The sequence below is a fragment of the Betta splendens genome, chromosome 10, assembly GCF_900634795.4.
Source record: "Betta splendens chromosome 10, fBetSpl5.4, whole genome shotgun sequence".
Lineage (NCBI taxonomy): Eukaryota > Metazoa > Chordata > Actinopteri > Anabantiformes > Osphronemidae > Betta > Betta splendens.
The window spans coordinates 18,926,724-18,936,542 of record NC_040890.2 but is presented as its reverse complement, the minus strand read 5'-3'; the positions used below and the strand labels follow the sequence as shown (position 1 = coordinate 18,936,542).

At 47.4% G+C, this 9,819-nt stretch overlaps 1 long non-coding RNA gene across 2 annotated transcripts in view; it reads right to left on the bottom strand.

Moving 5' to 3' along the window:
• Positions 1 to 7,656: 7,656 nt before the first annotated feature.
• LOC114864684 (uncharacterized) overlaps positions 7,657 to 9,819 on the bottom strand; it is a 54,162-nt gene continuing 51,999 nt past the window's right edge. For both annotated transcript variants that reach the window (XR_003787385.3, XR_003787384.3), the window contains exon 3: positions 7,657 to 8,990. This is a non-coding gene — a long non-coding RNA (uncharacterized LOC114864684). The remainder of the gene's footprint in view (positions 8,991 to 9,819) is intronic.

Sequence of the window (9,819 nt, the reverse complement as noted above, 5' to 3'; positions counted from 1 at the left end):
GAAGGAGGAGAGGGGAGGAGGAAGGAAGGAGGAGAGGAGAGGAGAGGAGAGGAGAGGAGAGGAAGGAGGAAGGGGAGAGGAGAGAAGAGGAGAGGAAGGAGGAAAGGAGGAGAGGAGAGGAGAGGAGAGGAGAGAGAGAGGAGAGGAGAGGGAGGAGAGGAGAGGAGAGGAGAGGAGAGGAGAGGAGAGGAGAGGAGAGGAGAGGAGAGGAGGAAGGAAGGAGGAAGGAAGGAGGAAGGAAGGAGGAGAGGAGAGGAGGAAGGAAGGAGGAGAGGAGAGAAGGAAGGAAGGAGGAGAGGAGAGAAGGAAGGAGGAGAGGAGAGAAGGAAGGAGGAGAGGAGAGGAGAGGAGAGGAGAGGAGAGGAGGAAGGAAGGAGGAAGGAAGGAGGAGAGGAGAGGAGGAAGGAAGGAGGAGAGGAGAGAAGGAAGGAAGGAGGAGAGGAGAGAAGGAAGGAGGAGAGGAGAGAAGGAAGGAGGGAGAGGGAGGAGAGGAAGGAGGAAGGAAGGAGGAGAGGAGAGGAAGGAAGGAGGAGGAGAGGAGAGAAGGAAGGAAGGAGGAGAGGAGAGAAGGAAGGAAGGAGGAGAGGGGAGGAGGAAGGAGGAGAGGAGAGGAGGAAGGAAGGAGGAAGGAAGGAGGAGAGGAGAGAAGGAAGGAGGAGAGGAGGCGGAGCTGGATTAGAGGAGGCGACGAGCCGCAGCCGGCCTTTAATGAGCACTGATGTGCAAGCGTGTGGTCTGACGGACTGAACCTTCAGGGACTCAGGTGTTCCAGGGACGGGGGTGGAGCCACGTCACAGGTCGTGCCTTTAAACTGTGCGTCTCAGGACTGAGAGATGCTGCAAACACTGCGGTGCGGCTGATGAAAGCGACTGCACCAGCTGAGATCATGATTCATGGTGACAGAGAAATGCAATCTGCTGCAATGCAGGTTCAGGAGGCTTCAGGAAGACGTCACGTCTGCTGAGCTGTGGGACGAGGTAGAAGTCGTTAAGGAGCTGTATTTGGATGTTGTAATTACAAATACATGGAAAAATGAGCAGGAGTTTCTTACCGCTGGGACAGATGTGCATGAATCCTCTGGAACGATGGCCTGTGGCATCGGCAGCAGGGTCTGAGCCGTGGCGCCACGTCTGAACAGCTCCGAGCTTCAGATCCGTGTCAGACGCCTCCTGCTCATCGTACGGTGGAAGTGGTGAGAGCAGGGTATCACTTTAGCTAATTAAGGCCAGTTAATGTTGTGACAGGAAGCGGCAGGTGCTCTCTGCTCAGCAGCGTAGCCCGCGGCGCGGATAAAGGCTAACATATGATCTTCACTGCTACTCATTAGATGACCTTTGTAACCACCGCCTTGATCACGCTGCAGTGGTCGCCTGCTTCCGGTGGAGCTGCTCACTGAGCCACAGAGCCAGCGAGGGAGGCTCAGGGGCCGAACGCGGGCGTTTACACGCCTTTAGACGCGTCCACCGACTGTTTCCTCTGTTCTTGTGAGCCACACTCTCTGTGGATCCCCCACGGCCTTGCTTTTGCTCTGTAATAACGGTGATTCCTCTGTGGCACAGACATCAGCTCTGAGAGATCAGTGCATGCCTGCTTTTATTAAACACGGGCCCAGTCAATATTCCATATAGTAAACAAATAATTGACTTTTCCAGAGCCTTGGTTTCTCAGACACATGCGGTTCTCCTCTGTCTCCGTCACTCTGGACCTTCTACATATCGGCCTGTGTGTGTTCCAGTGTGCTGTGATTGTGTGGACTAACGCTGCTGTCAGATGAGCCCGGAGGCAGTTTTATTACTACGATTACTGTGTATGTACCTGAACAGAACTACAGAAGTGAGTTCATTGCCTTCACTGAGTAACTAAACATTACTGTAAATGTAAATTATTCAACGATGGCACAGGTTCTCTGTTCGGAGGTGTCCAGCAGGGAACTAACCTGCTCCCACCGCTCTTTCTACTCGAGCCAAGTAAAGTCCCCCAAAGTAGCAGCAGAGGTTGTTAGACTGTATATATGTCTGGTCTTTTCCTCATCCAGACACTGAACTGACCCTGGGACAGTTTGTCACCATTAGTGGACGCGCTAAACAGCAAGTGTCCACTTACCTGAAGGGAAAATAGTTTCCATCACCAGAAAATGACCCAATTTTAGCCACAAAGGCAGAAAAAAGTTTCCCTTTCTTTCTAATTGAAGTTTTGCGACTCCAAACCCATTGCAGCAGTTTATTTTCCACCTCGCTCCTTCACCAGCCTCTTTCTTTCTCGCAGGTTCCCCAAAAAGCGTCTCTCTGGGATTGTAGTGAGCCTCCCACGGTGCCCTGCATTATTCAGAGGACCTAGATTTAGCCTTTGATGTAGTGGATTGAAGTGGCAGCTCCTGAGGCTGACTTTACGTTTGCAAAGTTGCAGCCAGAAGACGTTTGTCACAGGACCTGCAGTTGTGAGCAAGTAATCGCCGGCTCCTACAGGGACCTGAGTGTGAAACGGAACGCTGCTGCAAACAAAAGCGCACAATCCAAAACCGAAACGGGTCAAATGCCTTAGAGCCGTTGCCGAGAGACTTTTGATTAAAGGGGCAAATCTATACTTTCCTTCCAAACAACTTGGGTCTTCGCCGGCTCGGCCGCTGTAATTACAGCATCCATCACATACAGGACTGCGTCTCCACAGCTGGCACCTTAAAGCGAACACGAGCAGCACCGCGGCTGAATGGGCGCTTTAATTACCCACTGCCAGTCAGGTCCAGTAAAGCTCACACGCGCATCACAGCCCCTCATGAGTCTGAAGGTCACCGGCATTCGTTTAGCTCCACTTCCTGTTGCTCCGACTGAACTCGTGTTGCGTTGAGGAGAGTCACTCATCCGGCGCAGGCGGCGGCGTCTGTTCTGCCTCCATGTGAACCTTCAGAGCAGCAAAATGCTTCTCTGGGCTTCAGGAACGCGGAGCAGCTCCGGCGCCGACAGGAAGCGCAGCTGACGTCAGCAGCCGGTGCGATGTTTGATGCGTCGTCTGTCTGACTGATGGTCTCGTTAAGACACAACCAATGCAGCTGTTCAACAAGGAAGAGCTACATTAAAACCATTTTGTTAAATTCACTTTGGAAACATTTGTGATTGTGGTTTTAGGCTTTTTCCACATTGTGGCAACTCTCCAAGCTCAGAGCTACAGTGTCTATATATACACATGCACCTGCACTGGCTTATAAATAGACAGATACACAAACAACCCTGTCGCCTCCTCACAGATGATTGCGTCTGAATGCATCAGTTCTTCACAGTACTGAGCTCAAATACATGTCAGATTAACATGTAACAGGAATTTTACAAGCAGCCGTGAAACAATGTGTCTCTGGATTCTTAAGCAGAGAAGCTGTTGTATCCTGCTTTTAAATATTTCAAAAAGAATGTGGCCGTTGTTTAATTTCTCATGAATCTGCACAAAGGCCCTTGGAAGGTTGTCAAACTAAAGGGTTTGTACCACAAGGCAACGGAGCAGATTTTGAAATACCTTAAATCTCAAATCTCAGGGACTGTGAAGTGAAGTAAGTCTTCCCAGAAACCTAATGTCTAGAATAAACGAGAAGAGAAGAGGAGACGAGACGAGACGAGACGAGACGAGACGAGACAATGAGATGAGACGAGATGAGGAGACAAGACAAGGAGACGAGACGAGGAGCCAAGACGAGGAGACGAGACGAGACAATGAGATGAGACGAGATGAGGAAACGAGACAAGGAGACGAGACGAGGAGCCAAGACGAGGAGACAAGACGAGACGAGACGAGACGAGATGAGACAATGAGATGAGACGAGGAGACAAGACAAGGAGACGAGGAGACGAGATAAGACGAGGAGACAAGACGAGAAGAAGAGACAAGGAGACGAGGAGAAGAGACGGGACGATGAGATGAGATGAGATGAGATGAGATGAGATGAGATGAGATGAGATGAGATGAGGAGACGAGACAAGACGAGACAAGACAAGGAGACAAGAAGACGAGATGAGACGAGGAGACAAGACGAGGAGACGAGGAGAAGAGACGAGACAAGGAGACAAGACGAGGAGAAGAGATGAGATGAGGCTGATTAACCCTGTTTACAACAATCTTATTGTTGTAGGATATCAAAATTAGGATGCCATATTTTGGCACAATCATGATATTAATGGTTTTGAGGAGCTGCATGGTCCAGATTGATGTGTTTCTGCCTTCTGACGTCGTGGGCAGTTTGCTTTGTTTACTTGTAGCAGATCATTAAAACACAGCAGCTGTTCATTTTCCACAGGAAGCTTTACATACGGTGTCAATGACTTATCTTCATTACACAGACCAGGCCCCAGATCAATACTTCATCAAGTCTTCAGGGTGATGGATGGACGTGGGTCCAGTAAGGACAGCGACGTGAAGGCTGTGTTACAGGCCAAGGTCGAGTCAAACAGCACCCATTCAATCATTGGAGCCGTGTGTTATACGTTTCTGATTTTTAACGACGGCAGCTGCTACACGGCGCTTAAATGAATCAGTGTAGGCGACGCTGACCTTTGGACAGTTTACACACTGGTGTAAACGCCTGGAGGAGACGAGAAGACTGAAACACGGCAGGTCTGAGATAAATGATAGAATATCGAAAACATGAAAGCAAGTCAAAGCTAATTTTGTGTTTTGATATAAAACAGCAGAGGCTTCAGTGTTTCATCACAGCAGTCATAGGTTTTCTTCATGTTATTTATGTTATCGTTTGCCTGCAGAGCCGATCTTCACACACCGTCACATGTAAACACAATCTCCACGCTCCTCTTCTTTTACATCATTTCTTCATCCCGTTTCTGCCACTGAGCCATTTTCCTTCACGCAGATACAAACTGGAAACCACTGCAACATTTAAACACAATTTCTTCATTGCTCTAATTTCCAAAAATATTAAGATCCGAATCTTTGTTCCCTGCACAACCCAGACACTAAAGAGATCCTGAAGCTCCCACGCAGACATCTCTTCCCGTCTCTGCTTGTCGTGAACACAGAACATTACAATGCAGATCACACACACAAGCGCACGCAGCGAGCGCAGTCTCAGTCCCAGATTGAAGAATGGATGGGTTTTTTCCATGGCTGGTTCGGTGGAAGAGATCGCGTTGCGTTCATGTTTGTATTGTAAGTCAATGAGCTGAACAGAGAAGCAACAGGACAGAACGCACACAAACCTCTGATGAAGACGCATTGCAGATGCTCTGGCTGAGCTGCTCGCGCCACAGGCTCCATCCACCGTCTGCTGATTCCTGCAGCCTCGGACCTCAATGCTTTTAACTATTTCTCACCTTTCCTCCACTTTTTGTCTTTGATGTTTTATTTTATTGAAAGATAAATAATATCAAATAAGGCGGCAAAGCCAAACTCGTTAGAGACAACAAAGCTTGGACTCATGGTGCCAACAGGAGGTCTGGGACACCCGAAGGTCCACAGAGTGGCACCAGAAGCTTCCAGCTCACACACAGGAGTTCAAAGCTCCACTAATTAATATAGTTAAAAAAGTGAAAGGGATGCAGTCAGTATAATGAAAAATGAATCACATGCAGGAAGTTTGTATTGTAAAAGTTGTCTGGCTCCAAATGGAGAACCTGGGCTGCTTCCACTTTTTGAAACACATCAGGGACTGTGATGAATGATTAGTCAATGCATCAACTCATTCCTGTCAACCTAATGGGGAGGAAGTGGCAGCTCCGAACAGCAGGGGATTTGCTGATGTGTAAGTGTGAAGGCGTGTGACAGCGGTGCAGACAAACAAGCAGGAACATTCAATACAGATTATGTAGAGTTAATCACATATTGTAGCTTGTGTCAGACGCCACTTTGACCCTATTGTTGCTCTGCAAATGGGTTTTTTCCATTAATTCTCCGAACCTGAATTAAAAGCTTTGTTTGCCATTGTTAGGAAATCAGAACATGCAGGAAGCAGGTCATTACTTCTGCATAAAGCCAACTTTCCTCTGTCACACAGAGAACGACTGAATGACTTTTTTCTCCAACTGCTGCACGAAGCGGTGAATCTCCTCCGTAGTCGTGTAGCAGCCTACATGTCCATCATTTACTGCACTGGGAGGAGGCGTCGCTATCGGAGAAGAAGAGGAGGCATCGAATGTGATGGACTTTAAAGTGGTGCTTCCATGCTGCCTCATCAATGTCTGAGATTTATGGGCTGTTGAATGAATGTAGACAAAACACACTGGTCTCATTGGGAGAACGTCGATACAAAGAGACTGGTGTTGTTTCAGGCCTGAGTCTGTCAGTTTTAATGCAAACCCTGCAGAATTCTTTGCTTCTGCTGTCATATAGAAGAAGGGAATAATAATCCTGAATAATAATGATGGTGTATTGGCGCTATAAGCCTGTCAGTATGACGGCAGCAGAGCAGCTTCACGAGTTACCTGGAAATCTGAGAGAAGCCACAGAGTCTGGAGGGGAATGAAGAAACCGAAGCCCGGACTGAACTCGAGCCTAAGAAGACCAGTAAATGTCTTTCCAGTACACCTGACCACACGCCATCCTGTCTTTCTTACAGTCTTGTCCAGAACCTTCTTCTTCTGCCTAATTAAAAGCATTTCCAATTCGAGCTGTTCTCATTAGAGAGAAAATCCAATATAATTTGTTGTGAAACTGGATCGCTTGTGTTGAAATGCCAAGCTTGCGTGAAAAACATGCACTTATCATTAAGAAAAGGTTTTAGGAACGCCAGAATTTGAAAGTTTGCTTCCCAGAATGGGTTTGGCCATTAGGAGTAAACTAAATGTGCAGGCGGAACTGGCAACAACGGCTCTGAAGTAATTGCCGTTTTTGTTGGAGAACTAATTAGAATGCAAATCAGAGAATGTGCTGCCAGGAAAATGTTCTGTCACCACATCCTGCAGACAAAGAATTCACTTTTTCAGCCATTACGGCTCCAATCAGTCGTAGCTGACGGAGAATAAAACATGATTAGAATGCAAATGGCAGCAAATGTTTCCTAGTCTCACAATGCGGCCTCAATGATGAAACGAGCCTGATTGGAAGAGTTCGACCTGATTCCCAAAACCTGCATCAATGAAAACACAGAGATTTAATAATACGGCTCATTTTATGTACATGCACCCTACGTTGCTTCTCCACACTTTCCACACGCTGCGCTGCCTCATTTATTATGTGCACGTAGTCACATGTGATGTATCGCGTGCCGCCTCCACTCACGCAGCCAAGCCAGTGAATACAAACGATGCTACGGATCCTTAGTTCTTCAGCTCCATTTGAAGTGGTCCCAGTCAGAGGGTGGGGGACGAGCCACAGAACCTTTTGATGCCACACCAGAACATTGTGTTCAATGGTTTATTCATGGCTGCATGAAGAGCATGGGACAGATTCAGGCTCAACCTGAATGATGGTTGACACTCAGCTACTGAAGTACAGCGACGTCAGGCATGTCTATAAGAGTAGACAAGACTAAACAAGGCTAAAAGAGACTAAACGAGACTAATCAAAACTAAACGAGAGTAAACAAGACTAAATGCGAGTAATCGAGACTGAACAAGGTTAAACGAGACAAAACGAGAGTAAACGAGACTAAACAAGACAAAACGAGAGTAAACGAGACTAAACAAGACAAAACGAGAGTAAACGAGACTAAACAAGACTAAACGAGAGTAAACGAGACTAAACAAGACTAAACGAGAGTAATCGAGACTGAACAAGGTTAAACGAGACAAAACGAGAGTAAACGAGAATAAATCCTCCCTCGTGGTCACAGCCCTGCGTTGTTCCATCCAATCTAAATACACAGCTCCACTGCATTAGTTGATTTGTCGTCATTACATTACTGTATGTCAAATTAGATGTGTTCTAGTTAAGTTATTGTTGACTGAAAGCAGGAAATCCTACAGCACAAGTAAAGCACAAACGAAGAAGAAGGACGTCCTTGAGGTCCAGCTCTGCCTGGCGAAGCCTTAATGAGGCGACGTGTGAGATTCGACAGGCGTCAAACCTCGACAGGCTCTTTGTGCGTGTGTTTGATAAACACTGAGTCTCTGCTCTCAGTAAATGAGGATTGTCCATTAGCAAAGAGCGTAATAACTACCTGCTGCTGCATTAGAGGCTCAGCACTGAGCCCTGCGGGTGGTTTTAATGTTGTTTCAAAGCTTTATCTCCCACAGAGCTTGAGGTTGTTTTGACTATTTACAACCAGTTTAATAAATACATTTACAAAAGCAGGGCTACTGTAAATGGCTCAGTGCATCAGCTGTTACATGCACCAGTGAAGCGCGAAGCTCTAGCTTTAATGGTCACACAGGCTGCATGTCTTAAGGTGACATCATGGGCTTTCATGTCCCCTAATACTCGTCCTTCTCTTGAGATGGACGGCTGTCAGCGACGCTCAAAGCCGAGCGAGTCGGGCTCCTCAGAACCTTGGACTTGCCCTCGGCAGCAGGAACGCCGGGATCGTGCGACGCTGCAAATCCCTGAAGTGACAGCGCACAGCAAGTGACTGGGGTTTGCTGCCTGCTGACATTACAGGGATGCCAGTTATGTTCACCAGTGTGGACCATAGATAGAGCCCAGCACGTGGAGGTGGAGCAGCCAAAGGGTGGAGCAGCTCCCGAACGACGCAGACCTGCACTGAGGATCAGGGTAAAACACAAGCATAGTGATAAACAATACAATTGCTCCGGTTGTGGTGCATATGTTTTTGTTTGTCTCTGCATCAATGGATCATCTCCTGTAGGTTGTAGCTGCACAGATGATTGCGTTCACTGGAAACTTCTATTTCATAAGCGACGCTTTAATGATGAGCTTCAGCCTCAGACTTCATGGAGTGAAATAGCAACAAACACAGACTTCACATTTCCATTGATGAGATTTATTGTGCTGGTGTCATATCCCTCACAAGGAGCTGCTGTGGGAGGAACTGGCTCTGCTCAGTGGACAGAGACCCGGCGCCGCCAGCGTACGCTGCCCACTTTCATGTAAACCACCTCCTGGAAGAGACACAGATACAGGCCTTTCTCATTTTCCCTCTCGCTGCTGCCGCTGTCATTTCCCATGACATGACCTCCGCTAATGGATTTTCTCTCTTTGTGTGTGAGGTAATATGATATGTATTTTCTGGGCACAGCACTGATGAGGAGGTTGCTCATGTGCAAACACAACATGATTTTGCTCCCATTCCGTCTGTTCTTTATTCCATGTGAGAGCACGAGCAGCGTCTTCCGTCCGGCCTCTAATTTTAATTTCTAATCTCTGGCCTCTCTGTGCTGCATTGCCACATTTTAATGTGCGGTGCTCGGGGAGAGGGAGGCTCGGGGCAGAAAGAGATAAGTGAAATGGAGTACATACAGATTCCCTCTTTCTGATGAAGGCATAATTGAGTCCATTCGAGGCTTTTAAGGGCCTCAGATATAATATTACATTAGCCTGAGAGAGACTGAAGAGCCGCCACAGAGCCGTCCCTGACAGGCTGAGTGATTTAGTATTTGCATAATAATGATGTTTAGCTTTTGTTGACCTGCGCTGAGGACTAAATGTGTCAGGTTTATCGCACCAGCCGTGTCAGGTGCATTCAGACGAACCACAGCCCAACATTTCAGCAACAACTGAGCAGCTTGAAAATCAAGAGACGAGAAGCAGCTCAGACAAAACATCTGAAAGTCAAAAGTATTAGCTTCTACTGAGAAAAATGACTGCACATGGTTGCATCCAACCCAGAAAATTCTCCTACGCAGCCTCTGTGCAACAAAGATGTCAAAAGCGAAGGGATGACGTGAAGGAGAGCGATAATCCTGTGAAATCTGTAAAATAAACCGCATC